This window comes from Benincasa hispida, chromosome 1, assembly GCF_009727055.1.
Source record: "Benincasa hispida cultivar B227 chromosome 1, ASM972705v1, whole genome shotgun sequence".
Classification (NCBI taxonomy): Eukaryota; Viridiplantae; Streptophyta; class Magnoliopsida; order Cucurbitales; family Cucurbitaceae; genus Benincasa; species Benincasa hispida.
The window spans coordinates 96,388,796-96,409,713 of NC_052349.1; the positions used below are offsets into that span (position 1 = coordinate 96,388,796).

The 20,918-nt window shown below is 35.8% G+C and overlaps 2 pseudogenes; both read right to left on the reverse strand.

The window, feature by feature from the left end:
* Positions 1 to 10,004: 10,004 nt before the first annotated feature.
* Positions 10,005 to 13,518, reverse strand: LOC120080487 (annotated as a pseudogene).
* Positions 13,519 to 14,445: 927 nt separating this feature from the next.
* On the reverse strand, positions 14,446 to 18,477 carry LOC120070185 (annotated as a pseudogene).
* Positions 18,478 to 20,918: the final 2,441 nt, after the last annotated feature.

Consider the following 20,918-nt stretch of genomic DNA (forward strand, 5'->3'; position numbering starts at 1 on the left):
CAAGGATGATCATTTTTTGTGGTATCCCTATTGAAAGTCTTTCATTGTTCATAGAGAGGCAAGTAGAGTTCCAATGTTCGTTACACTTCAAAAGGATTTGTGTAAAGAGGTTTTCCGTCAAGGGTAAGTTCTCTCTTTCTCAAATTCTCAATAGAAAGCATGCTTAGGTTTCTGCAATGTTTATCCTGTAATTTTCTAGCATGTCTGTTACTCTGCATTTTACAGTTCTTCAAATTGAATTTCGAATTGTACGATGTTCACGTACTTCCACAAGAAATCTAATTCCTTTAGGGCGAACAAACATACAAATGTTAACGATTTAATTGTCAATTAAATCTAATAGCTCATCCTAGAAGTTCAATAAAAGAATAGAAAGCAAGAATAAACAAAACAAACTCAACAACGATACAACAAAATCTCATCAAACCATAGAAAATTGCCCAACAAACCTCAAAATCAATGTTTGGGCCTTTAGTTGTTCATCAATACATGAATCTCCTGCCAAAATAAATATTACAACTCGAAATATGAACAAATCTCATGAGTTTTGGTCAAGAATGGCTAAAACTGAGCCTAGTGCTTTAAAAGTTAGCTAAAGTCTACTTCGTAGTGTTGCAATGCTATAGGACAGTGTTGCAACGCTTGCTTGCTGCCTCAAACTCCCCTTGTTGTTTAGGTAATTTAATATTAGTAGAATCCATTTTAAATATGAAATAAAGTTACGATTACTATTGATTTTATGGAAATGAGGTCACCAAGCTTGTTTTTAGTTAAAGCCAATTTTCAATGGAGTGAAGACTATTCCCAAAAACCAACACGATTCCTTTTAAGGATGTTTTGTCCTCATTCAGATACTTCCTAGGAAATTTCCATCAAGGTCACCTAACATAGAATTGCTTCAAGTTAAACATGCTTAACTTTGGAGTTCCTGTGATTGAGCCACAAAAAAAAAAAAAAAAAAGGTGCATCTTAATTGGTATAGATAGTAACTTTCAATTGTTTTAAGCCTTTCTTAACCATCTTTCATATCTTAAGGATCTCTCTCAAGATGTGATCTCGATTCATTCATTTCCCTTCTAAATTCGGACTTTACAACAGTTAGAAATGAGAGGTTGAAGGATATGGCTTAACTCACGCTGCGGACGACAGCACTTAGACAAGGTAAACGATAGCGTTTGTGGAGGTAGACAATAACGTCTGCGGGAGGTTGACGACAGCTTCAAGAGATAGGTGGTAAACGGCAGTGGCAAGCCAAGTTTTCCTTTATGATTTCTTGTATTTGAAATGTACATAGGTGATGTATTTATACAATATGGAATCCCTAATTTGGGAATGCAATAATAACTCAATAAATACAAATGGTTAGAGATTTGGTGGTAACTGATAACTTGTAGAAATACAAGTTATTTATACTGTTTTATTTAGATATTGTAGCAAAAAGAAAGGAAAGTTGCGTTGATAGTATACAAATTGGCTAAGAAATACGAAAAATTACGAAATGTCGTAAATACACCCATTAACACCATTGCGATGGTAGAATAGAATGTTTCAGTTTCAGTTTGCAGGAAATAAGTCACCGCATGCGTTCATGGCTCAAAGACAAAACAAACAACGCATCTACGTCATATTGTGCCCATCAATCAAGACGAAAAGATGATCAACGCAATGACGACGTATGTGACAATCGATCTTGAGCTTAGCGATCAACGCAATTTCAACTTCATGCAGTAATAAAAAACAACACCGCATACAACGATTGATTGAAGATGTGAAGAGCAACGCATTTGCGGAGGATTCTGACAAGTGTACAACTTTTAGTTGTGCATTTCTGACGAATTGATTGCGTAACAGAAGGAATTTTCCATTCTGCCATTTCAGGAACTACAATAACTATACAGTGGGGACCATAAATTCAAAGAGCCAAGGTCTCACCTATAAATAGCTTCTTCAAACTGTCTGAAAGATATACATGTATATATGAAGACGTGCATATACTGATTCCGAGGGAGAGGCTGGTCTGAAGCGACTGTCGAGAGTAGATCCGGGAGAACGGCGAAACAAGGCCGAGAGGTGAGTCTCTGAGCAGAGAATTCTTCCGATTCCCGTAGTTGAAGCTCTGTGCAAAGGTCAATTCTATCGGGAAAGCAAGCCTGAGAGGGAAGCTTTCCTCTCTACGACATCCATACACCGGCAAGCACAAATCTCCGATCGGGATCTGTGTCAAGACGTTGACACTCTTTTCGTATTTGTTTCTATCTTCTATTTCATCTTCTGTGTTCATCTTCTGTAATTCTTCATTCACAATATGTATTAAACGCTTAATTTTAGAATTAAATATTATCATCGTCACCATTATCGTCTCTCTGTCTTTTTCCATATATTCATAATCCATTTTCTCCATGATATATTCTTAATCTCTAGGGTAAATAGCGAGAATTAAATGAGTGAGTTAAATTGTGTTAAGGAATTAATAAAGTTTGCTAAACCATGCTCGATGGCATCTTCACCTGTGAGAGCAGAAGTGAACATGCTATTCCGCCTATTCCGCCTATCGAGAGAAGGTTGAAAAAATGCGTTAACTAAAGCGAGGAGTATTTCCAGAGATGGAAACAACCTTGCGTTCATCACGTTCATCCCTATTTCATCATAGAGATATGGGAACGCGGCCGATCACCGAGAGTTGTACGCCAAGGGAAAACGGAACCTTAGTTGCGTCCTTAATGCAATTGACAAACTTGCGATGTTTTTACTCTTTACTCTTTCTCTTTCTGCTTCATTCATAAGACTTGCCATCACATAGATCGATTCATTTGTACAACTTCACAGTCAGTTCTTGACCTCAGTACCATGTATCATGTATCTTGTATCGTGTATCATAGTTGCTCAGGATTTTACTTTATCAATGCATTTTTACTTTAATCGCAATTTATATTTCTTTATAAACCAACATTCTTTATTCATTGTTAAAACCGGTTGCATGTATCACATAAGTATCGCATTAACGAAAACAATCCCCGTGTTCGACCTCGGATCATTCTGAGAAACTTGCGTTGGAATTATACTTGGTTTCAGCGCAAGGAAACTTGCGACACGCACTACTTCATCGCATACTACAAGCATATCATTATCAACGCATATACTTAGAATATAGTATCGCATGAAAATGTCTTTATCGCAAAACACTTGAGCGCATATTTAGCACATCATTCATTTCATTCATGAACCATGCGTTAGAGTTAGATAAAGATAAAAGATTAAATTTTATGTCATCAAGTTTATGGCAACATGAACTTGAATTATCTATCATCACAGTGCATTCATAATAAAAGAAATACACAAATTTTCGTTACAAGTTTATGGCGCCGTTGCCGGGGACATGAGCTTGTATCATCCATTCATACATCAGTAGTGTGCATAAGCGATACATAACATACACATCACAACATACATTTTGTATCCTTACAGTAACCAACCTATTCCTTTGGTAAGTCCTATTCTTTTGGTAGATAGGCAAGACTTTATATGTTGGCATCTTTAATATCCTTAACATGCCCCCTCAAACGAGACGGTAGTTCTACTACACCGAGTTTGGATCGAAGGTGGAAGAACTGTGAGTGTGTTAAGGGCTTGGTGAGGCAATCAGCGATTTAGTCGGAGAATGGGACATAACGAACATCAAGCTGACCACGGAGGACTTGATCACGAACGAAGTGAATGTTAATCTCATAGTGCTTGGTCCGCGCATGAAACACCGGATTGACGCTAAAACACCGGCGCTGAGGTTGTCACACCATAAGACTGGAGCCAACTTATGTTTGACACCAATCTCAGACAATAGTTGTTGCACCTAGATGATTTCTGCAGAGGCATGAGCGAGTGCTCTATATTCAGACTCTGTGTTAGACCGGGCGACAACGGATTATATCTTGGAGGACCAGGAGACAAGATTACCTCCAAGAAAGATGCAATAAACAGCAATTGATTTTCGATCGTCTATATTAGCTGCCCAATCGGCATCGAAGAAGGCCGAAACAGAGAGGTCGAACCCATGTTGAATATAGAGGCCAAAGTTTCAAGTGTTATTGACATATCTTAGAACTCTCTTCACCGCTTGCCATTCAATGTCTGTAGGTTTCTTTAAGTAATGGCTTAGATGATTAACTACATATGTAATGTTAGGTCTCATGGTGGTTAAGTACTGTAGGGCGCCAATCGTGCTTTGATAGATATAGGGATTGTCAAGAGAAGTGCCATCGAAGATAGAGAGTTGCTTGTTTAGAACACTTGGAGAGGGTACCGGTTTTAGATCTCTAAGGTCAAGGCGGTGAAGTAGGTCCTCGATATACTTTTCCTAATTTAGTAAAACTCCATTGGGGACATTGTGCAGTTGGACTCCAAGGAAGTAATTAAGGTGGCCAAGATCTTTTAGAGCAAATTTGGAGTCCAAGGCTGTTACAAGCTTGTTGATTGCCTGCTGATCGATGTCGGTGATAATTACATCATCAACATATACTAGTAAGAGTATCAAGGTAGAAGTGCTCCGATATATGAAGAGAGATGTATCAGACTTAGCATTCTGAAAGCCCCAGCTACATAATGTTGTTTTCAGTGTGTTGTTCTAGGCCCTTGGCGCTTGTTTGAGGCCATATATAGCCTTGTGTAAGCGACAAACATGATTTGGTAGTTGAGGATCAATAAATCCCTGTAGTTGATGCATGTAAACTTCTTCATCGAGGGCGCCATTAAGAAAGGCGTTATTGAAATCTAACTGTCTCAGCTGCCACCCTTTGGATACCGCAAGGCTAATGACGATCTGGATGGTGGATGCCTTGATCACTGGACTAAACTTCTCAAAGAAATCGATGCCCGGGTTTTGTTGGAAGCCTTTTGCTACGAGGCGTGCCTTGTAGCGTAGAATGGAGCCATTAGGACTTCATTTGATTCTGAATACCCATTTATTGCCAACAATGTTCATTGACGATGATGGAGGAACCAAAGTCCAGGTCTGATTGTTCATTAGTGCTTGAAATTCATCACTCATTGCTTTGTTCCACTGCGTGGTTTTGAGCGCATCACTAACTTGGGTAGGTTCGGTTAGAGACCAGTCTTTTTGGGTTCGGGAGGACAATATTCTGGGTTTGAAGATGCCTACCTTTCCTCATGTAATCATGGGATGAATAGACACGGGCACAGGGTATAGGATAGTATCGGGTGAAGACTAGACAGGGGACGATGAAGGTGAACTATCGGTGGGTTTGGCGGTAGGCGATGGTGAATCAAGTGATAAACAATCGGAGGGTACACGATCGATGGGTATACGATCGGTGGGTAAGTGGATGGTGGGTAAACAATCGTTGGGTAAATTATCGGTTGGTGAATGATCGTTGGGTGAGCGATTACTGGGTAAGCAATTGATAGGTAGACGATCAGTGGGTTGGTCCCTAGACAATGAGGGTAAACAATCGTTGGGTATACAATTAGTGGGTAGACGATCAGAGGAAGAAGGTTGGAAGGTTGGGCTATCTGTAGAGGTATTAGCTGGTGATTGGGTGTGGGTTGTTCTGACAGTTGGTGAAAGTGAGGTTGTGGACGTAGAGGGCATGGAGTCACTATGCAGTGTGACTTGACTGAGGGATACCCAAGAAACCGGGTGGACGGCAACTGCTTGCTTGGTTGGTCTGCAAGCTGAAGGAGACACCTGACAAGAAAAGTCTGTTTCATCAAACACAACATTCTGAGAGATGAATAGCCTACCACTGGGGTTGAGGCATTTGTAGCCTTTATGATTCACAGCCGGACCGAGATAGATGCACTTCTCTGTGCGATAGCTCAACTTATCTGAATTGTACGGTCTCAAGCAAGGGAAACATGCACACCCAAATATTCGAAGCTCCTCGAACCTAAGCTTCTTTTTAACATCACTTCCATTGGAGACTGTCTATTTAGGATAGGGGTAGGAATGCCATTAATCAGTAGAATTGAGTATAAGAATGCATCCCACCAATGATGTAAGGGAAGATGTGCTTGGGCTAGTAGGGTTATCCCTGTCTCAACTATGTGTATGTGCTTCCTCTCAGCCCTTCCATTTTGTACTGACGTATATGGACAAGTGTATCTGGAAGCAATGCCAAGCTGATGATAGACTTTGTGTATTTTGAAAAATTCTCCACCATTATCCGACTGTAGGAACTTGATCAGTGTATTGAACTAAGTTTGTACCATGGTGAGAAAGTGTTGAAAAGCTGCCAGTGTGTCACTTTTTAACCTCAAAGGATAGATCCATGTGTACCTACTATGATCATCAACAAAGATAGCATAATATTTGTACCCATCTGTTGACAAGAGAGGAGCTGGACCCCACAAATAATTGTGTATAAGTTCAAAGGTTGCAGATGCTCTTGAGTTAGAGTTAGGGAAGGCTAAAGAATGCGATTTTCCATAGCTATAAGAATCACAAAAGTTAAGCTCTTCATTAAATAACATAGGGAGATTACAGCTTTTGATAATAAACTCTAGTGTTTTTTACGAAGGATGGCCAAGCCTTCTATGCCATGTAATCTTAGACACCCTATGCTTCAAAGATATGCTAAGAGCAGACAGATCTTTATTCTTGTACACTAGTTGCGATGGCACCTGTTTCCTACTGACTTTGAGTTGATTTCTGCACCCTCTAACTGATACAGTCCATCTTTAAGCATTCCCTTCATTATCGTTTGTCCCGTACCTTTTTCCTTAACAAGATAGTAATCTGTGTGAAATTCAATAAACACGTTATTGTCTTTTGTTAGCTTAGATATACTAACCAAATTTTTTGCTATTGCAGGCACACATAACATATCATTCAGTTTCAAATTGTAGGCATCACTAGACAGACATGCAGTTCCAACATGAGAAATTTCTAGAGTATTACCATTAGCTATAGTGACTGCTTCAGTACCTGAGTATTCAGTCGGATTGCCAAGATTGTTGAACTCTGAGGTAACATGATTGGAGGCACTACTGTCAGCATACCAATTTGCATCAGTCATGTTTTCTTGTCTTGTCAGAAAGGGGTTACTCCCATAAGCAGTGGCTAGGGCTATTGGGTGAGGTTGTGTGTTTTTGGTCTGATTGTTGGGGAAGGGTTGTCCCTTGTTTTGAGGAGAATTGGGAACAAAATCTCTATTATACCTGTTGAAGCAGTAAAACGCTATGTGTCCCACCTTCCCTCAGACTTGACACACAGGTTTGTTGTTGTTTCTTCCCCTGCCTCGACCTCTGCCATGGCCACCACCACCTCGTTGTCCTCCCCCACTAGATTGATTGCTGCTATTGGACTTGTTGTTTTGGTTGACATGTCTACTGTTTGTCATATTCACTGATGCATTACTGACTTGGTTGAAGTCTACTGTCATCTTTTGGTTTGACTGATGTTCCAATCTCCTTTCATACAAGAGAAGTTCTGATTGCATATCAAGCCACGACATGTCTGCTCTCCCTTGGATTGTAGCCATGATGGCATTGTATTCTCCATCAAGTCCTTGTAGTACCTATGAAACAAGAGCTCTTGGTGGCACAGGACTATCAACTTGCTCGAGATTGTCAGCATTCATTTTCATAGTTCGAAGGTACTCTTCCATTTTCAAATTACCTTTTCTAGTTGTTTGAAACACGTCTCAGATAATCTTCTTCACCCCTAGACTGAACACCAAAGAGTTTTTGAATGTTGTTCCATAGATCCTTTGCACATTCACATCCCATCATTTGAATGGCAACCTCTGGTGTCATGGAGTTATACATCAAGCCGAGGAGAAGTTGATCTACATCCATTCACGCTTCATATTGAGGTTTTACCTCAAGTGCGTCGACGAGCTGGAAGCACCACTGTCGAAACTTCCTTTTGTGTTGCGTGGAGCAGCTCCTACTCCAGTTAATCGAGTCGATATGCTCTTAGCGACTGCAGGTTGCAGAAACATTGGGGGACAAACTTTTTGTCCGGTCAGGTGTCCTTCGAGTCGATAACTCTGAAGGATTGGAAGCGCTAGATTTTTCCATAGGAGGAAATTGTTGTGATCAAGTTTAATGGAGGTTATCTGATTGAGGAGTTGGTTCAAGGGTGGGCCGCTGAAGTTGGTTGTGCCGAGGGTGGCTTCTAGGTTTCCTTGATTGACGTTGGTCATTATTTGTTCTGATACCAAGTTAGAAATGAGAGGTTGAAGGATATGGCTTGACTCACGCTGCGGACGACAGCACTTAGACAAGGTAAACGATTGCGTTTGTGGAGGTAGATGATAACGTCTGCGGGAGGTAGACGACAACTTCAAGAGATAGGCAGTAAACGACAGTGCCAAGCCAAGTTTTCCTTTATGATTTCTTGTATTTGAAATGTACATAGGTGATGTATTTATACAATATGGAATCCCTAATTTGGGAACGCAAAAATAACTCAACAAATATAAATGGTTAGAGATTTGGTGGTAACCAACCTATTCCTTTGGTAAGTCCTATTCTTTTGGTAGATAGGCAAGACTTTATATGTTGACATCCTTAATATCCTTAACAATAACAAAGGTAATTTTAGTTATTTTAAAATCACCTCTAAACATGTATTTAAATAACAAGTTTTCATTATAAGAAAATCCCTTGCATGAATAAGTTGATATTAAACAAAAAACTATATAAGCAAACATAAGGTTAATTCCATTATAGGATGAAGGCTCACATTATTATGAGTGGGTGGCCAATGAAGAATTACAAAAGAATGAGAGAGATTGACAAAGATAGAAATACATTTAACTCATCCAAAAAATTATATCACACATTCTATCAACAACATTGGCTTTCAAACATGCATCATACCATATTTCAATAAAAACTGAACAATAATCCTTTATGTTTTTTAGACAATTTGTTTTATATGGTGATTTTGAGTGGCACAACTCAATTCTTAATATTTTGAGTCATATTTCTTATTCTTCATTTAATTTTGAGGCTTTCTATATTGCAACAAATTATTTGTGCAACTTGGACAAGATTAATTTTTTTATTGATTTCAATTATTTTAGTTCGAGAGAGTAAAATTTGGATTAGATTATAGGATGCATGACTATTAAAATTAATTTGCAATGAGAGCGAGGTTGTTCTAATAGAAGTTGTAAAAAGAAGTTCTAAATGTGTCTTATTAGTTTGTAGAAAATAGACCAAGAGGTTGATTTACAAACTAATAAGAGATTTAGCTGAGCTCACGAAAGAAAGTTGATTAGCATACTAATTTTTTGGCTTATTTTTATTGCATGTTAAAAGTAGTTTCTTAATTGGTTAAGTTTATGATCGAATGCATGAAATCAATTTCCTAAGACATCTCTCTAATTATTTTTTCCACTAGGTAAGAATAGGTGCAATTTTAATATAAACCAAACACTTCGGTTAAGTTCTCTAAATAAAATAGAAGTTCGTGTAAGTAGCTATGGTAATTAGTCAAAATTAGAAACTTAATCTTAAAGACGATGCTCAAATTCAATTCAATAGACTAAAACTTGACAACGAACCCTTGTACTTTACATGGTACCGAAATCAAGCCACAATGAATTCCCACACCAATCTTTAGATGTAAGCTAGGTTTTTAAAAGGGTACATCCATAGTCAAACAACCTCAAGCCAAATATCACGATGACAAAAGGTCATAGATTATTGCTATATCATTGGGGTGTTTTGGATACTGAGTTCACTTATGAAGTCTAGAGATAATATATTGGAGTTAAGAAATTTGTGTTTGAGATGCAGAGTTGTAAGATAAATTTTTTCGATAAATGTTTAAAATAGAGAGAGAAAGATGAAGTTTCTCGATAATTGTGCAAACTTCAATAGTACTATTAAAATTGAGTTATTTGATACCAACTTGTGATGTTAATGGCTAAACATTCCTATTAGGATATTGTAACTGAACCATTTGCTTCTCTTTATTAGAGTGAGTTGTTGATTGAGTTAAAATCTAATGTAGCGAGTTGACATGAATGTTATCATACTCATGGAATTTGAGAATGCCTAGGCAATAGGTGAATGCCCTCATCCTCCGGAGAACTAAAATAACAAAAGAAAAGGAAGCCAATAAGAAACAATTAGTGGTGAATGATTAATATGAGAATTAAGAGTATTTGGAGCAAAGGAGAACCAACTCATAAAATCATGTAGCCAAGCCTTCTAAAGGACAACGTTTAGGTGGTAGAACTTTAATGTTCCATCACTCAGTTAGGATCCTATAAAATTGAAGTATGTCAAATTGATAGGAAAAAAAATATAGAAGAGATTTAAGACTCGAGATTGCAACATATCACGATGAAAATAAATATTGACACGTGACAGAGTGTTCTTTCTTTACCTTTTACTTTGCACGTACTTTTTGTTTAATAATTTTTCTTGGATGAATTCATGTTTCCATGGTGTATTGAGTGATTTGAACTCAATTTTTAGACTTTTTCTTTTTTCTTAAGTTGATTGGACAATTATCTTTGGTTGAATTAACAATTTATTCTTAATATACTATTAGCAAGTTTATTCATATGTTACGTGAGCATATATTTTATTCTTTTGGCCATTGAAGTATCTTCTATGATTTAAATTTTGGCTTGAAAAAAGTGAAGTTTAAATCTGGACTAGAATGCATGATTAATTGTCTTTCAAAAGGTTAAAGAGTTTCAAGCTTTTTGCATGAGAATAAAAACTTATTGTAAAAGTCGTTAAAAAAGGTTTCTCGTTCTTTAGAAAATATAGATTGACACATCAATTTTATTATTGCGAAAATTGAACTTATTCATTCGGTTCTTAGCTCAAAACCAAAATCTAAAAACTAAAAAACAAAAAAATACAATGTTATTCATTCGGTTTTAAAATGTTTAATAAACAATGTTATGACTTATGGCTGGTAATGGGAGGGAAGAGGCGGCTGATGGGGAAAATAGGGTTTGAAAGAAAATGGAAGGGAGGGGGAGGGGAGGGGAAATGAAAAAAAAATGGGGGGAGAATGGGTTTTTTTTTTTTTTTTTTTTTTTTAAAGAAAAGCGGATCTTTAAAGATCCTTTTTTTTTAAAAACATAAAACCGACATTATACATCCGGTTTTCACTTTTTCCACAACATTAAAACCCAAAATTCTTGTAGTGAAAATTTCATTAGAATTTTTATTTTTTTTTTTAAAAAGAATAATTTTAATTCTTAGAAGAAAGTAATAGATATTAATTATGGATGAAATGATTCAACCTTTATACCAATGGATTATGCTCGTTATCATTTTCTATTTATCTCCATTAGATTTCAATGCATTGTTAAGATCCAATCAATTGAAATGGCCGTACGGCCGAGTGAAATTACTTATAGACCCATGCCAAGAAACACTCATTCAAAACAATATATGACATGTTCTTATAGTACGATTTCGTGAACTATATACCTCAAATACTATATATACCAATAAAATTAAAAAAAATGAAATCAATTATTAAAAGAATCGGATAAGAAAATAAAATGAGATACGATGTTATCATATATCTCATAACAATTTTTCCTTGACATAAAGTTGTAAATACCTTTTCACATTCTTCTCTAGAAGATATCACCTTTTTCTCGTTAGCATTCTTGTTACCAACTACTCTCTTACAAATCTATATAATGAATAAGATCTATAGTCTTTGATTTGATTTTCAATCTTAGAATTTTCATTCTCATACTCCAACCTTATCTTTTCAAGCTCCTTTCGTAAAATTGGCATTAATTCTTTTTCAAACACACTAATCTTTTGGAATATTGAAGTGTTTGAGTTCACTTCATTATTACCATCATTTTCAAGTGGATGCTCAACAAAAACTTGCCTTAATTTTTGGAGTAGTACTGCATGGATCATCAATGAATGTAAAGGTATATTCTCAATCAATAACTTTCAGTAGCTTTTTCTCATAAAATCTTGACAGGTGAAGTGCGCCATTAGAAGATGTGGTCAACACCTTTTTTGCTACTTGGCTTACTGTGCTTTTAACAGTGCTCTTCAAGCTTTCCTCCAAATGCCTTAAGTCAATTGCTTGGCAAAGAGCGACTAAAAATGTGGAAGATATGAGATTAAGAATCTCAATGGCTTCAGCTATTTTTCTCGAGGAAATTAAATCAAGAGAGTTAACATCTTGGTTGTGCTACTCAATGCTTTGGACATGACTAGTCACTAGATTTGCAAGATATTGAAGTTCAGAGCAGTATGAAGCCATGGCAATTTCGAAGCCTTTGAAGCCATAATCCAAACTGGAGTTTCTACTTACAGAGAGATTAGAAGGTAAACCGTTATTGTAGAAATCATTGATTAATTCCGAAAATTGCACAAACATGAGCTTTCCAATCATTACAATGGCCAAGAATGTTGTCCATTGAAACTCCAATAGGTGTTCCTTGGAAATTGCCTTCCTATAATGCTTTGTTTCTTGAAACATCAATCAAAGGGTTGTCATTGACTGAATTAATTTTACGTTCGATCGACTTCGTGGAGAAATGAATCACTTTAATCAAGGGACCCAACCATTGAGGAGATGTTCTAGGAGCATAACGATCTTGTTTGGGTTTTTGGAGAGAATCCATTTAATGCAATTTCTTAGTAGTTTTCATATAGGAACTTCCATCTAAAATGTGCTCCATGATTACAGCTACTTCAATTTGACCAGGGTGGTGCCTCAACTTATGGGTCAAATGGTCGGTGAATTTAGGCTTTCCTTGCATCACCTCGGCGAAAATGACAGATGGAGTTTCAGACAAAATAACCAAAATATTTGCCTCGAATAGAACAATAGAAGCCAACCCAAAACCGACCGCGGTGCCATTTACAAGATCAAGACCTTCCTTATGTTGCAATACAAAGAACCCATAATCAATACCAACTTGTTCAAAAGCAACCTTTGAATCAAGGGTTTCTCCATTGGGTCCAATTACTTTTGAATTTGGCGACCAATGAGCAACCCTGCAATATAAGACAGAGGAACCAAATCTCTTGAAGCTATAATTGTTCCTCGAAGTGGCAAATACGGAGTGACGTTGTGGTTCAAGAGATTAGCAATGGCTTCCAAAATCTCGAATCTAATACCATAGTAGCATTGAAGGGGAGTGTTGATTCTCACCAACATGGCCGTTCTTGTGGCAGAATGAGGTAAAATGTTACTCGACTTAGGACCATTTCCAAAGATGCCAGACTTCAAGAATCGAATAAGCTTCTTTTGAAGAACTCCACCTTGATTTTTCCTTTTATGAGAAGTGGCACCGAATCCAGTAGTGATACCATAACTGTTGATACCTTTGCTCATGCTTTTCATAACCCAGTCGCTGCTACCTTTAACACCGGCCCTCGCAGACTTGGACAGTTGAACTGTGGCATCGTTGTCACGATGAGAATGACAGAGACTTGAGAAATGGTGCAACTCTCTCCTCCAAGCTTCACCAAAGGCCTTCGATAATCTTCTACCGTTTGCTTCACCTCATCCAAATGACTTCCCTTCATGGAGTCAGCCGCCATACCCAATTGAGTGGATCCTGATGGTTGCTGCATAAGCCCACCATTGAACAATTTTGGGCCATATGAATCTGAAAAAAGTATGGAATGATCAGAGTGGACATTAGAATTAAGAATATGTGTGGGTTTTGGTTTGAGTATATTGGTTTAATTCTAGCTGAGTTGTGAAGAGAAAATGAGAAGCTTTGTGCTTAAATAGGGAATAGTGGGTTGGGTTAAGTGAAGGACTAAAGGAAGGATTGAGGAAGGAGATAGCTGTCGAAGTTTGGTTTGGAAATTATAAAAGGGTCAAAGTAAGAATAATAATTGCTAATATTAACTTCATCGGGACTATTCTTTTTATGTTTGGTGGTCACGGCCTCCTCTCAATTTCTTTTATACCATGTTTTTTTTCCCCTTTTTATTAAAGAAACAAAGTTTGTTTGGGAGTGATTATTGACTTTAATATTGCTAAATTTATTTTTGTCATCATTAAAATGGATTTATTTTAGGGAATAATAGCTTTTTAGTTTTTAGGTTTTGACTCTACTTTCTATTTAGTACTTAAGTTTTGAGTTTTGTTTCAATTTAGTCTCTAAGTTTCAAAACGTTATAATTTTACCTTTGAGATTTATGTTTTGTTTCTGTAACACCCCGCACATTTTTATTTAATAATAATGTAATTTTCAGTAACTTTATTATTTGAAAATTTAGTAATTGTCCTTAGTTGGAGGCATTTTTGGAATTTTGGATTTGAAGTAAGTGCGAGAATTTAAGTGTTGGCGTGAAAATTATTCAATTTTTAAATCCAATTTAAAAATTAATGGCATGAATTAATTTTCTTTAGAAAAGGAAAGGAATTAAATAGTATAGAGTGGAATAAGGAAATGATTTAATTATAATTATACTATTTTCCTTTTTTTTTTATTATTATTATTTTAAAATAAAAAGAAAACCCACCCCCTCTTCCTCACGCACGAGATCTCTCTCTCCCCCAAAATTTCTTCCTACCATTCACGCGTAGCCGCCGCCTCCCTCACTGCCCAAAATCCAAACGCCGCCTTGCCTCCTCTCACTGCTCAGATCCGAACGCCGCCGCCGCTGCCGCCTCCCTCACTGCTTCATATCCGAACGTCGCCGCCGCATCCCTTACTGCCCAGATCCGACCTCTCCGCCGCACGCCCAGCCGGTTTTTCTACTGCCCGTCCGCAATCGCCGCCGATTCCAGCCCTCTGACCACCGCGCTCCGCGCCGTCTTCCAGCAGCTTGACTTTTAGTTTTGGTAAGATCTACTTTTTGGTGTGGGTTTCTTGAAAGATTAGGTGCACCTTCCTTTTCGGTGGCTCAAACATAAAAACTCGGAAATTTTCCTATGATGCATGTGAGTTAAGGATGACATAGTCGAATGTCGGGGCCATCCGGATTTCGAATCCCTGGGGCATGGTGTTTATTGTTTTAATTTGCTCTATGAGTTCTAAGATTTTATTATTTTTAACCAAAAATCTAGAAAATTAAATAGAAATTAAACTCAAAACCTAAGATCAAAAAACGTATTTTTCCTTAATTTTAAGATTTGATGTTTGAAAAATGTTAAAACTGATTTTACAAAAATATAAAATAAATTAGAATTGATTTTTTTTTTAATAATCTATTGAAAAGTGCTTTTAGTGGGGTGATTGACTTAGAATCACCCCACAAAATTTGCCAACTTTTTTTTTCATTAAAATTTGATTCACTTATGTATGCATCATTTAGAAAAAAAAATTATTAATTTTTAGGGATTAGGTAAGTTCTAAAATCATCGAAACCAAATCTGGTAATTTAAAAATACTTTCAAATCACTACAAGAAATCTAGGCTTTAATATCGGTTTAAAACTGACATTAAAAGGCTTTAATGTTGGTCGACAATCGATATTGAAGATCGTGTTATAAAAGCTCTTTAATGTCGGTTTAAAACTGACATTAAAAGGCTTTAATATTGGTTGATAACCGACATTGAAGATCGTGTTATAAAAGCTCTTTAATGTCGGTTTTAAACTGACATTGTACACCATCTTCAACGTCGGTTTAAAACTGACATTGTATACCATCTTCAGTGCCAGTTTCCCATTATATTTTTTTCAATCATTGTCCATTTTTCTTAAATGCCTCATTTTTTAAATTGTCCAATCCATTTTTAATGTTGATCGAAAAGTTAAAAACGACATTATATGTCTCGTGTTGGGTCAGGAAATGTCCGTCATTATTTTTATTAAAAAATATAAAAAAATTGTTTATTATAATGCGTGCTTGTTATACTCTGCATCGCAAGCTAACAATCTTTGTCTTCCACTTATAAATTCACTGAACTCAAACCTGAAATATAACAATAGACATAATAATATACTCTACCACAAAACTAAATACAAAGTTATAATTACCCCATCTATAGAAAGAGCAAGACGAAGATTTTTATGTTTTAACCCAAACTCTAGTCACAAATTGTCTATTTTTTTCATGATAGGGCATCTTTGGGATGTTTTAATAAACTATTTGTTTCTTTTTTTTTTCATGCCACGTCAATAAACTTGATGTTATTTGCTTCTAAACATTCTTTCAAATCTTGGAATAAGGGAGAAATACCAGACTTTTGCTAGGACATTTTTAGCCCTTTCCTTTAATTTTTTATGAAGCTTCCATCTTGACGTACCATAAATCAGACATACATTTGCAGTAGAGAGTTTTTTTTTTTAAACAAGCAACAATCGTTGCTACATGCATGAATCTTCTCATACTTCATTTCAAGAGTACCCAACATCTTTTTTGCTTCATAAGTAGAAGTTGGAATTTCATTAGGACTAGGTAATATGTCATAAATTAATTCCAAAACCTCAGTGAAACTCTTATCGCTCCATCCAAATTTAGCTTTTAAATTATATAACTTTACCAATGTAGATATTTTGGTCAAAGTTTTACAATTCAGGTATAATGGTTTCTTTGCATCATCTATCAATTCTTCAAAATTACCGAATTTTTTATTAAAATAGTTGTGTGCGGCCTCAAACATTCCAATCGTGTCATCAACATCAACATCATGCTCATCAACTTTGTCTCTTTCACTAGTAGATACATTTTCATTGTTTCTCTTAATCGGTAATTATTCACCGTGAAAAATCCATGTCTAATAACTTTGATCTATACAATTAAAAAAAATAAGTGATCTCTTATTGTGTTCACATTTAGAGTCTTTGCATTCACACACTTCAAACATGGACAACTCATGGCATTCAATATATTTGAATGCTGTAGACCATTTTTAATAAACATCTCAACCCCTAAACAATACTCAGCTGACATTTTATTCATTTTCATTCATGACTTATCATGATTGTAAAATATGCAACTTAACGTACAAAAAAGAGAAACAATAACAAGGAAAAATTATGTAACCTTAAGCTTGTAAATTTAACCATAATCAACAATAAGACCTAAAACATTAACAAATTGGTTCTAATATACTCTTGAACCACACCAAGTAGGACTATCAACCAAGTACATATTTTTTAACTAATTTCATTCCAACATTAACAAATCTCAAGAAGCTTAATTATTAGAATAAAAATAAAATGAATGAAATAACACTTGAGCGACACCAATCAAGCTTAGTCAACCAAGTAAGACCAAATTAGTTTATATATAATTGAAAGAAAATGATTTTGATATACACTTGAACCACACCAAGCAAGACTACAAACCCTGTATATATTCTTCAACTAATTTAATTCCAACATTTCAAAATTTTAAGAAGCTTAATCATTAGAATAAAAATAAAATGAATGGACGGATAACGAGTTGAACTCGATTGACCCACCAGAAGAACTCCACCACTGACCCATCGGAAGAACTCAACTAAATCTACAGATCCAAGATGAGCTTAACTCCACTGGAAGAATGCCCACGAGATGACTAACCACCAGAAGAACGCTCACGACGATGACCAACCAACGAAAGAACGCCCATGATGACAGAGACACAAACAATTTTTTTGGGCTTTTGGAGAGGATCTATTTCATGAAATTTCTTAGCAGTTTTCTTGTAGGAGCTTCCATCTAAAATGTGCTCTATGATTGTAGGTGCTTCAATTTGACCAGGGTGGTGCTTCAACTTATGGGTCAAATAATCAATGAAGTTAGGCTTTCCTTGCATCACCTTAGCAAAAATGGCAGATAAAATTTTAGACAAAACAATCAAAATATTTACCTCAAAGAGAACGAAGGAAGCCAATCTAGAACCAATATCAGTGCCATTGACAAGAGCAAGACCTTCCTCAAGCTGCAACTCAAAAAATCCAAAATCAATATTAGCTTGTTCAAAAGCAGCCTTTAAGGGTTTCTCCATTGGGTCCGATAACTTTCGAATTGTGACGACTGGTGAGCAACCTTACAATATAAGATAAAGGAACCAAATCCCTAGAAGCTGTAATTATTCCTTGAAGTGGCAAACCGAGAGTGACGTTGTGCTTCAAGAGAATAGCAATGTCTTCCAAAATCTCGAATCTAATACCGGAGTAGCCTTGAAGGAGAGTGTTGATTCTCACCAACATGGCCGCTCTTGTGGCAGAATGAGGTAAAATGTGACTCGACTCAGCACAATTTCCAAAGATGCTAGAATTCAAGAATCGAATAAGCTCCTTCTAAAGAGCTCCACCTTGATTGGTCCTTCTATGAGAAGTGGCACCGAAACCACTAGTGACACAATAATCGAATCTCTGTTTTACCGCTGAAATTACCTTTTGTTCCTTAAGTCCTACTGATCCCATAATGAACAATTGATTTGTGATCAAATCAACAAATTGAATCCTTCTCGGGGCAATGAGAAGGTGAGGCCTCTTGTTCAAGACCTAGAATCAGCACTTGAAGGGAACAACCTCTCTACTAACCCTAATCGGGTAGGAGTGAATTCCCTCTTGCACCTTATGTTCCAGCTATTCATCCGGGCTTATCTTTAAAATGGTAAGCTTATTGAGCAGAGGTAGTTGGTCTACTCTCACCGTTTGCAGATCAAAGGATAATCCCGAATAAACAGGAGTTCATAGTTAGCTCAGGATTAAGGTCAAGTTACCTAGGTCATCGCTTTGAAATAGTCGGTCTTAAACAGTAAACAACATTATAAAGTAAGAGTGACTGGTTTCGTGGTCCGATTTTGTACAAAACTTATTTGCACAGGACAACCCCACTCCTCATGTCCCAACATGAACGAATTAGGATCACTTCGTTTGTAGCACTTTACCACTCTTTGTAACAACTACATAGTAGGTCACATCCAATAGTATTACTAGAATAAGGTACCCAACTTTATTCATATACTATAGATCATTTTGACTATTTACTTGAACCTGATCCACTTGTATGTCTCCACATAAAGTTCAAATACTCATATAATAGTCAAGGGACTTAGGTTTATTGGATTTCTAAAAACAATATATTCAATAACAACTTTATTGAATTCTCAGAATAAGTTCTAATGTTTACAAATCATGAGTTTTAGGACATAAAATCCAACAGGGGGTTGTCTCTTTCTCCCGACGGCTTTTTTCAGGGTCAAGGTAAAAGGCCCATCCTTATCCGTCGAGATAATTATTTTTCCCTACGCAGAGCTTCCAAACCATGAGGAAAAGTTTCCACGACGGTCTTGTTGACGACTTCCCAACCGTCGGGGAAAGGTTGTCCCGACGGTCTTTTGAGCATCTACTAACGGCCTCCAGCGTCGGAATTAACCCAAATTCTTGTAGTGCAAATAAATTTTCAATTAATTATTTAACAAAATTCTAAATAGGTTCAGAAGACCTAAATTTTAACCTAGCATAATAGTTTCAAACATTTATCACATTTTTCCATCAAATGATCAAACAAATGGTATATCTATGTCAACTTTAATTTTTATTAAACTATTTATTCATGGATTGATAATGTAAAATTTTAGAAAAGAGAACTTTGGGTAGCAACCAAAATATGCAATAGATATAAACTTTTAAATAGAAAATAGTGTTTAAATAAAAATAAGAAAAGATAATTATTTTTGTTCATGCAAGTAGAAGATTAGGTGAAGAAGGCATTCCAAAACCTACCACAAAATGCATTGTTAATTTTTATTTCTTTATTTGAGAGTATGATTTCCATGTGTGAACGTTTTGTTTTGTTTAGTTGAAGAATTTGGTGAAAGTCCAATATTTTTGTTTGTTAGTTAAATAAAATGCATGTATGGTGGTGGAAATGCGGAGTATGATTGAAGCACCTTCCTTGAACATCCTCATAAGTTTAATTAATTTAACCCATTCAATACTATACAAAATTATATCATCACTTTCAAAAATATGACAAATATGAGAGGGAAAGAGATGGGGTTGGTGACCTAAACCTTTTAACTGATTTGCATTTCTATTTTAATTTGTATTATAATGAAGATTTAATTTTATTGTTACTATAATTTCGATTAATTTATATAGAGGTGGGTGATTATTTATTAACCTAACCATCAATATGAGAAATTGTAAGTGTGTCTACACATTGAGAAAAATACAAAATAACCTTCAAACAAGTGTGTCCATGCAAATTAATATACAAGGTGCAGACCTACGTCTAATCTTCATGTTATCCCTTCTCATATATACAAGAAAAATAGTTATTTTTAACCGTTTAAAAAAAAAAAAAAAAAATACCACGTGACACTTTTTAATTGGATGCAACCCAATTGCATCCAAGTATTTTTCATTAATATATCAATAAATAAAATTGAAATACTAGACCTTTGGTATATTACTAACATCAGTGTCGGTATATTTTTTTAAAAAATATATTAATTTATACCCTCATAAATTTTAAAGGTTGTATCAATTTCAACCTCTCAACAAATAATTGTATCAATTTCAAACTTGAAATAAGTGTATCAAATTACACCAATGATAATGTTTCATCTGGAAAATCTCGTGTAAAATTTGATTATAACAATATAAATTAAATCCCTAAACTTTCATAAATAATCAATATTTAGACAATAAGTTAAAATTTTCTCGAGAATCGCACACCGCAATTACTCTAATAATCCATTTTGTAAAACCGACATCAAAAGAAGTATACAAATGTTTGATAATTAATGCATGGATGATTTTTAAACGTAATCGTATAGACGAGACTTATTCTCAGGTGTAGTGGGATGATTTTTAGATTAAATCCATCTGCGATCCATGGTTTAAAATTTCCATCGAGTTATCGAAGGGCTCGAAAGTTTGATGTGGAAATTTTGTTTCTCCCCTAATTTCGAGAAATTTCGAAATTTTGAGAATATTCCAATTTCCCCCATTTCGATGAAATTTTGACATATGGAAAATTTTCTATTTTTTTAAATTAACTACGTTAGCTCAATCCAAGTTTATTAAATTTTATGG